The 17119-nt window shown below is 57.5% G+C and overlaps 1 protein-coding gene across 3 annotated transcripts in view; it reads right to left on the bottom strand.

The window, feature by feature from the left end:
• Positions 1–1667, bottom strand: part of SLC37A1 (solute carrier family 37 member 1) — a 63318-nt gene extending 61651 nt beyond the window's left edge. The window contains exon 1 of one of the 3 annotated variants that reach the window (XM_055313773.1): positions 1500–1667. The gene's annotated coding sequence lies outside the window, so the exon portion shown is untranslated. Of the gene's footprint in view, positions 1–405; positions 493–890; positions 971–1499 lie in introns of those variants that run through there. The other 2 variants (XM_055313775.1, XM_055313774.1) reach the window with 2 other exon arrangements.
• Positions 1668–17119: the final 15452 nt, after the last annotated feature.

Raw genomic sequence — 17119 nt, 5'->3', positions numbered from 1 at the left:
GAAGGGGGGGGGAATGAATACAGCTTCCTTTCCAGAGAAAATACTTTCTAAGGTTTGCCCTTTCAAGGCTCTATTTCACAATAAAGATCAAGGACGGGGCCACTACCTCTTGCTGTGGTTTAGACACCAAAGACCCGTCCCTCCCGACCCGCACCTTCCCCACCAACGAGCCGGAGGTCAAAGGCGACGCTCGAAACAAGCTGCAGAGGCGGCCGGGCGCAGGGTGAGAGCCAAGGCCGGGGTCGTGGCCCAGGAAGGAGCCGGGGCAAAACCCAACGGGTCAGCAACTCAGGCAGCTTCCCACGATTTGCGGGGCCGGGTGGGCGCACGTCCCCGCCGCGGCGGCCCCCAGCCCGGAGACGGGAGGGCAGCCCCGGGATTCCTCCCGCCGCCACACGCGCAAACCTGCGGCTGCGGACTCCGGCCTCGCCGAGCCGCGTTCAGACGCTAACCGGAGGGTCCGCGGGGTGCCGGGCCCGGCGGCTCGGAGGCGGCGGCGGCGCTGCGCGGCTGTCCCGGGCCGGGCCGCGGCTCGGCCGGCAGCTCCTCCCCGGCGGCACGCCCACGTCCCGGCGGCGGCCCCCGCGGCCCAGCCCGGCGGGGAGGGGCCCGCAGGACCGCTCGGCTCGCCCGGATCCCGGATCCCGGATCCCGCGCCGCCGGGCCCCGGAGCCGCGGAGGGAGGCGAGCCGGCCGGGCCGAGGCGCAGGCCCAGCACAAAGGCCGGCGGGCGGGGCGGCCGGAGCGCAGGGACCGGCCCCGCCGCGGCAGGTGCGCGCGGAGCCCGCGGAGCCCGAGGCCGGCGGCGCAGGGGGCTGGGGGGCGCAGGGGTGCGCTCGGCCCCGCTCGGCCCCGCGCCGCCCTCCCCGCCCTCCCCGCCCGCGCCTCACCTGCCGCCCGACCCGCCGCGGGCGCTTCCTGCTCGCGACTTCCTGGGGCGGCGCGCGGAGGCCCCGCCGGCCCGGCCGCCCCTTTCACTGTGCGGCCCGCGGGGCGCCGGGCGGCCCTCCCCTCCCCTCCCCTCCCCCGCCCCCCAGCCGCCCCGCCCCGCCCCCCCCTCGGGGCGCGCCCGGGTCCCCAAGGCGCCGCCCGCCGCCGCCGCCGCCGCCGCGCCCCGGGGCGACCCCGCTGGGGAGCAGGGCGGCCGCCCCGCCCCCGCGTCCTTGCACCTGCCGGCGCCCTTGGCCCCAGGGTGGTCTCCCCAAGGCCCCCCCCCCCACCCGGAGGCCGCGCTGCAGAGGGCTCCCCGGACTACCGGCCTTCATGCCGCTGCCCCTCCTCAAGGGTCCGAAGCATGAAACTGGAGGAAGTGAAAGGGGCCCCCGCGGTCGCCGTGCTGAGCCTCTCAGTCACGCCTGTGTGCGCAGGACACGCAGCTCAGCTCAGACGCTTGGGCTGGAGGAGCCGGACTCTGGTCACCGGCGCCCCTGGCACCTCGCAGGTGCCCTCACGGACCCTTCCATTCCACCCAGAACAGTTGTTCCCTACCCCGCTCTCACCTCCGGCCCACAACTGACCAAGGGCCCGATTATATTCCTCCAGGCACCCCCAGAGCGCCCTACCAGCTCCCAGAAGAGCACCTCCCAGGAAGAGCAAAGTGAAGCAGAAAACACGTTTTGCAGATGAAATTCCAGGAAGGCGCTGCCCCTGGTTAACACAATGCTTATGGCTAAAAGCAATCCAAGGCCCCATGCTAAGTGCCCAGAGGTCTGCAGGGACAGTGGGTCTGGGCACAGCGACCTGCTCCGCCCCACATCTCCCTTGAGCCAGGAGGTTTCCTCCTCCCCTGCCAGGCCTCACAGTTTCCCCTGGAGCCCTGTTCTGTTTCTAGAACGCTCTGCTATCCTTTTCTGTTCACTCACTTGTGTAGAATGCACCACTTCTCTTTGTTTTTTTTTACTGTTTTTTTTGAGAGTGCGTGGGGGTGGAGGGGTGGGGGGAAGGGGAGACAGGGTGGGCAGAGGGAGGGAGAGAATTCTAAGCAGACTCTTCCACTGACTGGGAGCCAGATGCTGTGCGGTGCTCCCTACCACAACCCTGAGACTGAGACCATGAGCCAAAATCAAGAGTTAGACACTTAACTGACAGCCATGCGAACACCCCCATTGGCTTTTGAGAAGCGCTCTCGATGCAGAAAGGAAACCTGACAGCCTCAGGTGGCCCCAAGGTTCAGCCACAGGACACCAGCTGGGCCCCCTCTTCCGCCAAGTGAGACGGCCCCAGGCCTCTCAACTTCTCTCTCACTTTGGCTGGGTCTCTGTGGGCCAGTTCCTTCCTTTCCTGAGTCTCCGTCCTTGGTGATCCCCAGAGCAGCCCAGTCTGGCTCCCATCTCTCCCCCAGCCACCCCTGCTCTGGTTCTCCCACGGGTTCTACCAGGGCTCCCGGCCTCTCACGGAAAGTGTGCACCAGCCCCCCACCCCGCCTCCAAGCTCTCCCTCAGGCACCCTCTCCACAGCTGCCTCACTGCCCTCCTGAAGCAGCTGGGACCCTGTCCTTCCTGATGGAAACCCTTCCCCTGGCCCCTGGCCCACAGGAACAAGACCTGGTCCCTTGGTAGCTGGACAAGGCCTGACCCCACTCCTGCGGCTTCCTGCCCAAGCGTCAGGGCAGCTCTGTGGCTTCCAGGAGGCGTGTTTACGCACACACTGACGTTTCTGCCCTGCCTGCCCCACCTCAGCCTTTCCTCCTGGGCTCAAATATCTCTGTCCTCTCAGGCAGCCCGTACTGCGTTTCCTGGGTGCCGCGGAAACCAGTTTATCCTGACTTGTCACAGTGACTCGGTACTAGTTATTTCTGAATCTAGCTGGAGAGATACTCAGGGTCTTGCCCTGACTCAGAAGGCAGCGGCCCCTGTACATGAGCTGCCTCAGAGGAAATGGTGTTTGTATGGCACACTGTGGACAACCAGAGGGGGCTGGGGGGCCTGTATGATATTTGTTGAAAATATTAGTCTTTTAATTTTAAGAGGCTTAAAATATGAATCGTTCGTAAAGTATTAAGCTTCTATATAATGATAAGAGACACCTAAGGCGTTTACCTAAGGTGACTGGCTGGCTCAGTCAGTGAAGTGTCTGCCTTTTGGCTCAGGTCATGATCCTGGGGTCCTGGGATCAAGTCCTGCACTGGGCTCCCTGCTCAGCAGGGAGCTTGCTTCTCCCTCTCCCTCTCCCCTTGCTGGTGCACTCTCTCTGTCAAATAAATAAATTCAATCTTTAAAAAAAAAACAACCCCTAAAAAAAGTAGAGCAAATACTGCAATTTTTAAAAAATTTCCAAATAAAACAGTTCACATTTGAAATGAGAACCTGCGGTTGCTTCGATGAACATACCAGGTTTGGTGATTAAGGCAGGGGCAGGGAGGCTCAGGACAGAGGGGACAGCTCAGATGTCACCACTGAGACGCTTGCTCTGGGCCACTGATAACTTTTAAAGAAATGTCTTAAGATATTATTAATTTATTTGAGAGAAAGAGAGAGACAGTGCAGGGAGCGGCAGAGAGAGGAGGAGAGAAGAAACGGAAGCAGATTCCCTGCTGAACTCAGGAATCCAAAGTGGTGCTTGATCTCACGACCCTGAGATCATGACCCCGAGATGACGACCTGAGAAATCAAGAGTTGGACGCTCCACCGACAGAGCCACCCAGGTGCCCTGGGTAACATTAGAGCCATTTTTTTTTTTACAATCATAAGTTGTATAATAGTAGAAATTATGAAGAATCTAACAGCTCTTCCTTTTCTTTCATTACCACATAATACGGAAGTTTCTTGTGAGGGTAGAATGACTTCCAATCCAGTGGAACTTTTTAAATCCAGCGTTTCAGAATCATGACGAGGTGTGCAAGGCCAGAAGTGGCGTGCCCTCCGGCTGCCACAGACCCAGCCCAGGGTTCCAGGTGGATGAACACCCACGGGGGCCCAGCGGGGGCTGTCAGCCGAATGCTCCCGGCTTGGTGGGGCCTCTGCTCTAACCCTAACCCGGAGCTTCTGTGCTTGCTCTGAATTTGTTCTGATGTAACTTCAGTAAAGGGAACAGACCAAGTCAGAGGCACGTTCGTTTTTAGCCAACAGGTGTTTACCGCCTGCCGACGGGGCCTGCCCCGTGCCAAGCACAGGAGGCCTGAGTCAGCAAGAAGCCTCAACGGAGCAAAAGACGTGGCAGGAATAGGCCGGTCCCCTCAAGATGAGATGCACGTGAGCGGGAGGAAGGGGCTCACATTCACGTCTTGCTGCAGCCGTGACAAAGCCCCTCAAACTGGGCAACTTCCGGTGTTGCTGGCAATCCTTGGTGTTCCCTGGCTTGTAGACGCACGGCTCCCGTCTACCTGTATCATCACCCTGGGTCTCCGCATGTCTGTGTCTCCCCTCCTACCGGGACACCTGTCACATTGGATTGGGGCACACCCTGCTCCAACAGGACCTCGGCTTCATGGCTTGATTACATCTGCGGCCACCCTATTTCCAAATAAGGTCACGTTCTGAGGTACTGAGCAGGACAAGAATTTGTGGGGCGGAGGCGGTGTGGAACCGGCCTGTGCAGGGTGTCGGGAGGGTCACAGGAGCTGAGGCTGCGGCTGGACAGGAGGGGCCCTGGGTAGGGATGTGGCTGCTCTCAGGCGCTGGCCCCGCAGGGAGGGTCACCTCATCTAGACCAGCTGATCACAGGAGGGGACATCTCAGGAGCACACAAGGGGTTGGCCAAGAGAAGGGACGCGGTCCCTGCAGAGGGAAGCAAGCACGCACGAGAGCCCAGGAAGCAAGGCAGGAGGCTGGTCTAGGAAGCAGTGTCTACCCAGGCCCACGGGGATATGGTTGCCGGAGAGCACGGGCTGGAGAAAGGTCTAGGAGGCCAGAGCAAGGGGGCAAGGAGACAAAGGAGCCAGGGCTGGCCCTCAGGTGTCAGGCTTGGGCAGGTACGGAATTAATAGTCTCCATGGAGAGGGACACAGAACATACAGACTTGGGGGGGCAGGTGGGAGAGGAATTTATTTGCGCTTTGGAGCATTTGTTCCCAGGGGACCTCCCAGTGGAGATGCTGACTGGAGCTGGAGGTGTGGTTTAGAGTTTCTGGAAGAAACCCAGGCTGATGAGGGAGGCAGCAGGGTATGGACAGCCATGGACGCAGGGAGAAGCTGGCCCAGGCAGGAGGCAGACACTGAAGCCAGGGGTGCCCACACTTAGGGGCCGGGCAGAGGGAGGAGAGGCTGGAAGCCACGGACAGAGTAGTGGGAGAGGCCACAACAGGGCCATGTCCAAGGGCCCAAGGAGGGTGGTTTCCGGGAGAGGATGGAGGGGGCTGCAGAGTCAGGCTGCACAGCAGTCAGGGTTCACAGGCTTTGCCTAGAAAGGGGGGACTGAAGCTTCCACGGGGGTGGGCAGGCCGCTGTGGGGGAGGACTGAGTAGGGAGTGAGGAAGAGGAGGCAGCATGAGCAGACGAGCCTTTCAGGAAGGTTGGCCGAGCCTGAGGAGGGCAGAAGGGGGGCATAAAGCTGGGGAGCAGGAAGCAGGCCTTAAACGTCTGGGCATTTTCAAGCAGGTGCAGAAGTTGAGAGAACACTAGGACGGAGCCCCAGGTACCTGTCACTCAATCTCGTCAACTACCAGTATGTGGCCAAGCACGGTTCCTCCGTTCGACCCCCTTCCTGCCCCAGGAATCGCGAACGTTATTTTGTCTGTAAATTTTCGGAATGTATCTCTAAAAGACGTGGTTTTAAACATCACCACAACCCAATCATCACGGCTCGCCCCAACACGAATAATCCCGGAAGAGCATCAAATACCCAGCCTCTGCTCTCGGCCTCCCCGACTGTCCTACGAATGTTCTTGCCCTCTATACGGTTTGTTTCTAAATGGGGATCCAAGCAGATCGCACACGTATTGCCCTGATGTGTCCCCCAGCTCTCCCCATCTGGACACCTGCCCTGCGCCTCTCTGCCCCTGCCACTTTGTTCCCGTGGTTGCAGAGGCCGGGCCATTTGTCCTGCGGTTTCCCACACTCTGTGCGTTGCTGGCTCCGTCTTCCCGATGGGATCTAGCATGTTCCTCCCCCCACCCCACCCCGCCCTTCCTGAACTCGGCCGTGAGATCTCGAGGCGCGGTTAGATTTGGGCAGCGAGGACACGGCAGGGGCGATGGAGAGGTCTCGTGCCGAAGTCCATTCCTCACTGGAAGTTAAAATCCCAGAAGTTGTGAAGCGATGTCACAGAAGTGCTGCCCTAATTCCGCGAGTTCTCCTTATTTATTCGTAGCACACCCCCACAGAGACAAACCTCTTACCAATTACTTAGCTAACTAATTAGCTGCCTGTGAGGTGCGGTGCAGGCAGGGAAGGCAGGATGAAGGCGGGATTCCTTCATCTGCCACTTGCTAAAATAATATCTTGATTTTTTAGCATTTTTCAAAAGTTATCAGTTTCCTTTCATGTTGTTTTGCCTTTTTTGTTATATGCACTAATGTCACTTGCCCATCTGGCAGGTAAGAGCCTCTTTTTCTTTTCTTTTTAGAGATTTATTTATTTGAGGGAAAGAGAGAGCAGGGGGCAGGGGCAGCGGGAGACAGAAGCCTAAACAGACTCTGCGCTGAGCACAGAGTCTGAAGCGGGGCTCGTCTCCCGACCCTGAGATCCTGATCTGACACCAAGAGTCAGACGCTCAACCAACCGCACCACCCTGGAGCCTCCTCTAATTGGTTCCTGAGACCTTCTGCCTCCACCTGGTGCTTTATTAACATCCTCGCTTTCCAGTGAGACAGGATGTTCTGAGCTCGTCTCACACATGTGCCCCAGACCTGGAACCAGGCATCTCTCTGGGGAGGCGCCAGAGAGAGGACCAGGTCGGTGTGCACGGGAAAGAGGGCTGTCAGCTCGAAGGACACACGTCCCTCCAGAGGCAGAAAGACAAGAAGGCCACACCAGAGAAATGAGCCCCGGGATGGAGAAGGGACAATGAAAAGGACAGACGTAGACACAGGTCATTCTGTAGGTGAGTGGGCATGAGCTGAGGGTTCTTATCTACGTTCCTTTGGCGCAGAAGGTAAGGTCAGCTGCTCAAAGTGAAGAGGGACCAACCTCTGGTGTTTGAGAAAAATGAAGAGGTTTAAGGGAATCTGCAGGGAACACAGCCTGGAGGGCAGCAGGTGCTGCTGGCCGTCAGGAGGAGGGTAATGAGATCATTAATTTCTATCAGTGCCCATCTGTGTGTGCGACGGAGTGGGTGTGTCTGTGGCCCGAGTGACACCGATAGAGGACAAAGGTGGGTGACCCCAACCTGAAGGGTCAGGTTTTGCCCCCCACCCCTGCACCCAGATTTGCATGGAGGAGTCACTCCTTCCCCCTCGTGTTGAGAAAGGGGCAACTCAGACACCTTCTGGAAGGTTCGGTTGTTCATGAGAAAGAACCTCCTGTGTGCAAAAGAAGCCCCGTGCTTGGAGCTGGGATTGCAACGAGAAGTAAGGTTTAAAGCAAGGACCTTGTGTCCGAGAGCCCGGTGTCTGCAGGGCACCAGGAGGCGAGGCCAGGTGCATCCGGGAGAGGAATAGACACCCGGGAGGGCCTCCCTGGAAGGAGCTCGGCGAGTCTGGACTTCAGAGCCTGGAAATGCCGCAGCTTAGAAAGCATAAGAGCATTAAGCATCATTCGGGACGTGCTGGGATGGGGGCTCTGCGAGGGCAGAGATTTTTTTACCTGTTTGTCCATGGGGTGAACGCTTGTCACCTAGAATCGAGCCTGGCACACAGGAGCCACCTGATAAACCCTGGCTGCTGAGTCCCTGGTCCCAGGTGTGCGGTGGCTGCTCCAAGGAAGGCACAGCAGGTGGACGTGAATGTGTAATGACTTGTGGTCAAGCCCTGGGCACCAGGGTGAAAGGGAACTACAGAGTTCCTTTCTGCAGCGTAGGTGGTTGGTCTGTCATTTTCTCCTAAAAAGAGAACTTGAGGGACGCCTGGGTGGCTCAGTGGCTGGGCATCTGCCTTCAGCTCAGGTCGTGACCCTGGGGTCCTGGGATCGAGTCCCACATCAGGCTTTCTGCATGGAGCCTGCTTCTCCCTCTGCCTGTGTCTCTGCCTCTCTCTCCATGTCTTTCATAAATAAATAAAATGTTTTAAAAAATAAAACACCTTTAAAAAAATAAAAATGGAGTTTGATTTCCCGCCCTCTACCCTTAATATAAATCCCGTTAAGGTTTGGTTACGTGGCATAAAGCTAACAGGTTTTAAACCCAAATGTGCCTACAAAGTTCCTATGGATCACATCACTGCCCCCCTCCTGCTGGCAAACTCAGGAGCGTCTGCGAGGGGACAGGCGCTACCAGGTCGGGGGCGGGGACCCGAGTGGCTTGGCTGCCTGTGCCCACAGTCTCCCTGCAAGGGTGCTGCCTGAGGTCCTTGCAGCACTTTCTCAGTATGTCACCCTGGAATGTTCCTGAAACTCTTTATGCCTCAGCGTCTCCTCTAACATAGTGTCGCTGAGCACTCGGTTCCATAAGACACCGACCGTGTTACCAAGAGAACCCGGCCGGGTGCCATCCTCAGGGAGCTCACTGTCCATCTAGTTGGTACGAAACCACAGAGAGCTTCCAGCCACAAAAGTCCCCCCCAAAAGCCTTAAACATGTTACAAGTTCTCTAGTTTCAACTTAAACAATGTAAAAACTCTTTTAGAAAAAGAATCATATATTGTGGGGGAATTGTAACTTCTGAGAATCAAACAATACTTCAAACGTACTAAGGAACTAGTCAAAGCAACGCACTGGTGAGATGGAGCTATCTTCACCTAACTGACCTTGCTCAGTAAATGTGGATTTTTACCTTTCTATTCTTCTTCAGTGGGGAACCTTTTAGGGTCCCTACACCGACACTCTGCACCCAGTGCCAGAAACAAATCGCAGTGAGCTCATGGGTGGTCGCCATGCCCGGAGGTGGCAGCCCTGGGCCCATTGTGGCCCAAAGTGGGTGCCAGCCTGGTTCTGAGTGCCAAGTTTCAGTGTTTGGATGGTGTGGACGCCAGTCCTAGGAAGCCTTCAACCACCAGCCCCGCTTAAAACCTTCCGGGCTCTGTTCCTTGTGGAGGAGGGAAGATTCCTGCAGCTCTCCCGACTACTCTATTTAGTCCCCAACTGCTTGGAGGCTTGCCCTAGCAGCCGGTCATTAAAAACCAGGTCGGGGGAGGAGAGACAGACAGACACACACAACCTGGGCTACCAGAGCCATAAGGAGAGGAGCGGCAGGCACCTAGAGCTGAGGAAGTGCTTCTGTGGCCATCAAACAGTAGGGGTGAATGACGTACCCAGAAAAGACCCTGAAACGGTATCCTCTTAATAACGTAAAGGAGCACAATCTCCTTAAATGACACTCACTACATCCTTCAAGTCTGCATTAAACACTTCCATTTGTTCTTTCATCAAACTGGATTGAATCAAGATAGTTCTGACATATTCTCAAGATGAAATACAGTTCGATCATTTAACCCCTCCCCCCTTTTTTGAACACTTCTGAAGAAGTTCTGGCGTGTCCACCGTGTGATAGTACCTCCTAATGGCAAGCGATAGACGAAACCATTCCATTTAAATACAAGCACGTATGCATTTAGAAGACCTGGAAGGGGGACGCTCGGGTGGCCCAGTGGTTGAGTGTCTGCCTTCAGCCTAGGGTGTAATCCTGGAGTCCCGGGATCGAGTCCCACATCGCGCTCCCTGCAGGGAGCCTGCTTCTCCCTCTGCCTGTGTCTCTCATGAATAAATAAAAAATCTTTTAAAAAAATAGGCCTGGAAGGATTCACGTCTGAACACCAAGAGCAGCCCTCCCGGGAGATGAGGTTATGGGTCTTCTTCATCTTCTTCTTTATACTTCACTGCGTTTTACCAATTTTGCCAAAAGCACTTAGTAATGTTTACTAACCTGAGCCTTAACTTGGGGTCAGGCTCTGTGCTGGGCCGCGGGGCCAAGGCCCTGGGGCACGTGGGGACACGGAAGCACAAGTCACAAGTGCTCCAGGAGTGCAGCAGAAGCAGAGAGAAGGGGACGTACCAGGGGCTCGAAGCACATAGGAAAGCGTCCCCCTAGGGGGTTACATCGGGTGAGGTGTGCAAGGAGAACTGTGCACCAGGTAGAGAAACTGAGAGTCGCATTTCAGAAAGACAACGGCATTCGCTGAGCTAGGACGGTGTCCTAAGGAAAAATGATCTAAGTAATTATATACGGTTAACGTAGGGGAAGAGTAAGATGTGGGGAAAAGTGCTCATCCTCACAAACGATCCGGGAAATACAAAGTAAAGGCACCACGAGATGCTGTTTGCCCATCGAATTAGACAAGAAAAACAACTTACAGCAGGCGAGGGATTGGGGGCATCAGTCACTCGGCTGGAGAGCGGCGTGGGCTGGCCATCCTAGGGGGCAACACGGGAAGCACACATTTAGTCTCCCTGCTTCTCCTGCTGGCCCAGTAACCCTCCACCCCCACGAGGCTGAGTGCTGCACAGTGGATGTGAGGTGGGGACAGAGCTCTTTGCACTCAGGTGTGCCCAGTGATGCTGGTCATCCCTTCATTCGCTTCTTGGTTTTGGGGAGTGGGCTCACGGGTGTTCATCGTGGGTCTCTGCTGCATCACAGACACAGGGAAACATGCATTCTGTGCAGATCCAGCGCTATTTTGTGTGAGATCCGTCACTCACACTCGGGGAAGGCGCGACGATAAGTCCTTTCCGGGGACACGAAGGTCAAGGATTTAAAACCCCAAGGTAAGTGTACATGTTCCATTTCTACAGCATGTGGCTTTTCCAGAGCATTTCATTCTCGTGAACTCATTTGATCCTCACGACCTTCCTGCAAGGTGCACAGGGCAAGCCTTACCCTGGGAAATGTCACTCGGCTGGCAGGCTCCTGCCCTGCAGCTGCGTCAGAGAACCTGATGCGTCCTCAGGCGCTGGAAGGTGCAGGCCCTTGTACCGCTTCGGAGGCATCTCCCTCCACCACCACCGACCCTGCAAGGTCTTCTGTACCAGCAGGAGATCCAGCCTCACATCCCCACTGGTAGGGAAGAACGACATCCCATCTAGAGTAAGGGACCAAGAGAGAGCCACAGGGGATCAGGATTTAGATCCTTTTTTTTTTTAAAGATTTATTTATTTATTTATGATAGAGAGAGAGAGAGAGAGAGAGAGAGAGAGAGAGAGAGAGAGAGAGAGGCAGAGACACAGGAGGAGGGAGAAGCAGGCTCCATGCCAGGAGCTCAACGTGGGACTCGATCCCGGGACTGCAGGATTGCGCCCTAGGCCAAAGGCAGGCACTAAACCGCTGAGCCACCCAGGGATCCCCTAGGTACATTTTTTAATAGTGTGGACTAATGCTGACTTTGTCCCAAACGGGTCTGAAATTTTTCTCATTTCCTCAGAGTCCCTAGTACACAACCCAGGGGTTCAGCACGCGGTGACAACTACTTAACCCGTGTATTCACAGAACCTCCAGAAAATCCAATCTGACTTAAGAAGAATAAAGAAAAGAAGACCCTAAAGCAGATGAAAAAGGAATTAAAAAATGGACACGCTCCACTTTTTTGTCTTTCCCAAGCGTCGCCTAAAATCACTGTGCTGAGGCAAAGTGATCCGTGGGGTGCAATGTGAGCAGCGTCTGTTGACTGGACGCTTCCTCTGTGCGGTGCAGGGAGGGGCTGCAGGCTCTCCCCTTGAGCTGCCCGGCTGTGGGCCAACATCAAATGGAGCCACCGGATTCCCAGGCACCCAGTCCCCGCGGGGCCGACTGCCACTGGCCTCCCTGCCTGGCTGGTTGTGCCATATACAGGACGGTTTCACGTCCGGGGTGGATGAGGACTGGTGGCGTCCTCCCGTGCACCTCGCATGCAGCTCGCCTCCACCTCACGTGCACCTCGCATGCACCTCGTGTCCACCTCACGTGCACCTCGCGTCCACCTCCCGTGCACCTCATGTCCGCCTGCTGTGCACCTCCTATGCACCTCACGTCCACCTGTCGTGCACCTCGCATCCACCTCCCGTCCACCTCCTGTGCACCTCGCATGTACCTTGCATCCACCTCCCATGCACCTCGCGTCCACCTCCGATGCACTTCGCGGCCACCTCACGTCCACCTCCCGTGCACCTCGCATCCACCTCCTGTGCACCTCACGTCCACCTCACGTGCACCTGGTGTACACCTCCCATGCACCTCCTGTGCACCTCGTGTCCACCTGCCATACACCTCGCATCCACCTCCCGTCTACCTCCCGTGCACGTCGCATGTACCTCGCGTCCACCTCCCGTGCACCTCGCATCCACCTCCCATGCACTTTGCGTCCACCTCGCATCCACCTCCGATGCACCTCCTGTCAACCTCTCATGCCCCTCCCATCCACTTCCCGTCCACCTCTCATGCACCTCGTGTACCTCATGTCCACCTCGCATCCACCTCGCGTCCACCTTGCGTATACCTCCCGTCCACCTCACATCAATCTCCCGTCCACCTCGCGTGCACCTCGCATGCACCTGGCGTCCACCTCTCGTCCACCTCCCGTGCACCTCCCGTCAACCTCTCATGCACCTCGCGTGCACCTCGCGTCCACCTCCCGTGCACCTTGCGTCCACCTCTTGTGCACCTCGCGTCCACCTCACGTGCACCTGGTGTACACCTCCCATCCACCTGGCGTCCACCACCTGTGCACCTCGCGTGCACCTCGCATGCACCTCGTGTCCACCTCCTGTCCACCTTCCGTGCACCTGCCGTGCACCTCGCGTCCACCTCCTGTCCAGCTCCCGTGCCCCCCCCCCCCCCCGTGCACCTCCCGTCCACCGCAGAACAGGCGTGTGCGCGGCCGGCGGCTTCCTGTGTTGGCCGCCTCGAGCGCGGGAGGCGCAGCTTCACACTGGTCCCGCGCAGGCTGCCCGCCCGCGTTCGTGGCGCCCACGAGCCCGAGTCTTCACCACACCGACGCTCACAAGCGGCCGCCTGGCCGAAGCACGTCTGCAGCCGGGGCGCCTTCAGGAAGACCTGGCGACTGAAGAGGCGGAGGATCCCTGAGTCCACAGCGCCCCCGAGGCCTGGCGGAAGGTGCACCGGGGAGCGGGCCCCGCCGAGGGCTCCACCGCCGTCCGCACGCCGCAGCCCCGCGGGGCGGCCTCTCTCCCTCCACCGTAAACGCGCGCCCGCGGATTCGGGGGAGGAAAGCCGCCCGGAGGCCAGCCCGCCCGGAGGCCAGCCCGCCCGCCGCCGTCACAGCTCCACCCACGGAGGCCGCGGCGCTGCTTCGAAACGTCCACCTGCTCGGCCGCCTGCACGTGCGGCGGCGCCGGCGCTCGCGTCCCTCACCCGCTGCTGAGCCGAGCCGTCGCCCCGCCCCAACGAGGCAGATCAGGCCCGGGCGCCCTCTCCCTCTCCGGGGCTCCCCAGGGACAGGCTCGGACGCCGCTGGTCGCCATGGCAACTGCCACCCCCAGCCCCCTGCGGCAGGCGGTCAGGGAGGGGTGCAGTGGGGCAGGCCCCCCCCCCCCCCAGCCATCCCGAGCTGCAGGCGGGCCCTCAGCGGCCTGGCCAGCCCGGCCCGGGCTCCCTCCACTCAGCCTTCTCGTAGGAGGGCGGCGGGTCTCCGTCACTCACACTCGGGGAAGGCGCGACGATAAGTCCTTTCCGGGGACACGAACTGGTGGAACCGTAGGCCCCCCCCCCCCGCCCGCACTCACCCGACGCCCCACCGCCTCGGCGCTCCCGCCTTCTCCGAGGGCTGCCTCTGCGCAGGCGTGCACCGGGGGCGGATGGAAAATCCCTCCTGGGGGCGGATGGGAAGGGCCGCTGGGCGTGATGGGAGAGCTCCCCTGGTGGATTATGGGAGGGCTTGCTGGTGGATGATGGGAGGGCCCGCTAGGGGTGATGGGAAGGGCCCGCTGGTGGATGACGGGAGGGCTCGCTGGTGGATGATGGGAGGGCCCGCTAGGGGTGATGGGAAGGGCCCGCTGGTGGATGACGGGAGGGCTCGCTGGTGGATGATGGGAGGGCCCGCTAGGGGTGATGGGAAGGGCCCGCTGGTGGATGACGGGAGGGCTCGCTGGTGGATGATGGGAGGGCCCGCTAGGGGTGATGGGAAGGGCCCGCTGGTGGATGACGGGAGGGCTCGCTGGTGGATGATGGGAGGGCCCGCTAGGGGTGATGGGAAGGGCCCGCTGGTGGATGATGGGAGGGCCCGCTAGGGGTGATGGGAAGGGCCCGCTGGTGGATGACGGGAGGGCTCGCTGGTGGATGATGGGAGGGCCCGCTAGGGGTGATGGGAAGGGCCCGCTGGTGGATGATGGGAGGGCCCGCTAGGGGTGATGGGAAGGGCCCGCTGGTGGATGACGGGAGGGCTCGCTGGTGGATGATGGGAGGGCTCGCTGGTGGATGATGGGAGGGCTCGCTGGGGGTAATGGGAGGGCTCCCTGGGGGTGATGGGAGGGCTCCCTGGGGGTGATGGGAGGGCTCGCTGGTGGATGATGGGAGGGCTCCCTGGGGGTGATGGGAGGGCTCGCTGGGGGTGATGGGAGGGCTCGCTGGTGGATGACGGGAGGGCTCGCTGGGGGTGACGGGAGGGCTCGCTGGGCATGATGGGAGACCTTGCAGGTGAGTGATGGGCATCGTGTCCCTCTAGAGGTCCTTCGGGGGTGAAGAGGTCTCCTCCCTCTTTGCGGGAAAGAAAAGCCTTTCTGGGCACGTGGGGAGGGCGCCCACGCTTGGCCCCTCAAGCCTCCGAGGAGAGGCGGAGGAAGCCTTCGGAGTTTGAGAGGCGGCTGTGCCCCCCGGCGCTCGGTCTCCCGGGAGTGGGGGCCCAGGTGCGTCGGGCTCCGGGCCCGCTGCGTGGTGCAGCCCTCCTGGGACCGGCCGCGCGGCCGGGAGCGCCTGCCCTGAGCTCTCCAAGGGGAGGGGTTCGGGGCAGGTCTGTGCTGCTGCGAGGGCCGGGGCCGCCCGTTGTCCCCGTTCTTGCCTTATCTGGACAGTGGAGATGGGAGGGGAGACCAGCCTGCGTGGGGCAGCGGTCAGGTAGGGCCCGGTGGGGCCGGGCACCCGGCGCCGGCTAGCGTGGGGTCCACGCCAGGCTTTGCTTGAGCCGCTTCTGGCTTCCTCAGCCTAGAGCTCGGGGGCGGGGGGAGGGCGCGGGGGCTCAGCGGTGGAGCAGCTGCCCTCGGCCCAGGGCGTGGCCCGGGGTCCTGGGATCCGGTCCCCCATCGGGCTCCCCGCAGGGACCCTGCTCCTCCCTCTGCCTGTGTCTCTGCGTCTCTGATGAATAAGTAAAATCTTAAAAAAGAAAAAAAAATAGAGCTCACTGAGCCAGTGGTTCTCTGCTTGGTAGGTGCTTTTAAGGCCACCCCCTGGACACCGCAGCTGCTCCTTGGAGTCAGAGATTTGGAAGGCAGTGGGGTGTCCCGGGGAACAGCAATGGCTTTGACCCCGCTGATTCTATGAACCTGAGCAATGACCTCACCCCCCTGGGGCTTCTCTCCCTTAGCTGTACAGTGTGTGTGTGTGTGTGGGGGGGGGTGACGGGATGCAACAACACGATCCATATGAAGCTCTTAAAACACTGCAGCACACAGTCAGAACTTAGCAAACCTTAGTTACTGTCATTGATAGACCAAGTCATCCTCACGTGCAAAAAAAAAAAAAGAAAAAAGCTAAGACATACTTGAATTATCATCACTGTTCCAGATTTCTGATCTCTATAATAAAATGTCAAGAATATTTTAAAGACATGTTTAGTTGTAGTGAAGGTGGCGACATTTATAAAGAAGTATAAGGAAGATCATGATCACCCGTGTCCCAAAGACCTCACTCTTCCCCACAAGAAAAACCGTTAAGTTTTGTTCCTTATGATCTTTTTTCTTTGCATCTAACGAATAATGCTAGTTGTAGGTTCTTGGGTGTTAATTTGCTTGTATTTTCTCTTTCTTTCTTTCTTTCTTTCTTTCTTTCTTTCTTTCTTTCTCTTTTTTCTTTTCTTTTCTTTTCTTTTCTTTTCTTTTCTTTTTTCTTTTCCTTTCTTTTCTTTTTTTTAAGTGATGCCTAAGATTTGGGCCTGAGATTTGGTTAAGATCATTACCATCCACTACGTCATTGTTTCCGAGGGAAAGGTTGCAGAGTATGAGTGCTCAGGAAGATCTGGGGGGCTTCCTCGGGTTTGGCATCTGTAAGGTGGTTGGCAAGATCAAACTCTTATTTCCTTGGCTACTCCTCCCCTTACCTCCAGGGCAACAACAAACAACACACCTTGGGATGGGGATGGGAGGAACTTTCTATTAATGATACGTGATTTCTTTGTAATATTTTTATTGTTGACATTAGGTAGCTATCATAATAATGCATTGATAAAATATTATCTTTGATTCCTATGGCAGCTCTTTGAGATCGGAAGAGTTTATTCTCCCCAATTTACAAAATAGGAATCAAAACAAAACAAAACAAAAACACAAACAAAAAACAAAATAGGAATCCGAAGCTCAGAGGGCAGATGAATTGCCAGAGGTCACCAAACCCATGGGGCCCAGAATTAGAACTTAGGCATTCTGGCTCTAGGACAGTAATGTTTTCATTGAACAATGATGACTTTAAGACCTGTTTCCCTCCCATTTAGGTCAATTTTTTGAATACTTAAATATTACGTTTAAGGAAATAAGATGATTGGGTTATTGTTATTGTTCAAGGTTTTAAAATAAAAAAAACCAACAATATGTAGATTTGAGAAGACACAGTTATTTGTGTGATTTTCAAAAACACATTAGAAATCGGGTATACAAATGTCCAATGGCCAAACCATATAGAAAAACAGAACTCTGACCCACAAGCCACAGCCTAGGAAACCAACCCATTATCTATAGGAACCGCCCAGGGAGCCGATGTGCTGTACATCAGACTTGTAGGAAGTCGGTCTGATCCAGGATCAAACAACTGCCCTAGGAGCAAACAATAACCCCCATGACAACTGGCCAGGACTTGATTAATAGCTGAGTGGTCTCCACTTCCAGCTTAAGACCAACCAGAGAAGGTTCAGCCTGCTAGCCAATCACCTAGCATGTCCCACTTCTAGTTAGCTGGGCCAACAGCCCCCAGGTGGGGCACACCTGGCGCCTCCCCTCTCTTCCACTGCAAGCTCTGCCCAC

The sequence above is a fragment of the Nyctereutes procyonoides genome, unplaced genomic scaffold (assembly GCF_905146905.1).
Source record: "Nyctereutes procyonoides isolate TBG_1078 unplaced genomic scaffold, NYPRO_anot_genome, whole genome shotgun sequence".
Classification (NCBI taxonomy): Eukaryota; Metazoa; Chordata; class Mammalia; order Carnivora; family Canidae; genus Nyctereutes; species Nyctereutes procyonoides.
This window is presented reverse-complemented; position numbering and strand designations above follow the sequence as displayed.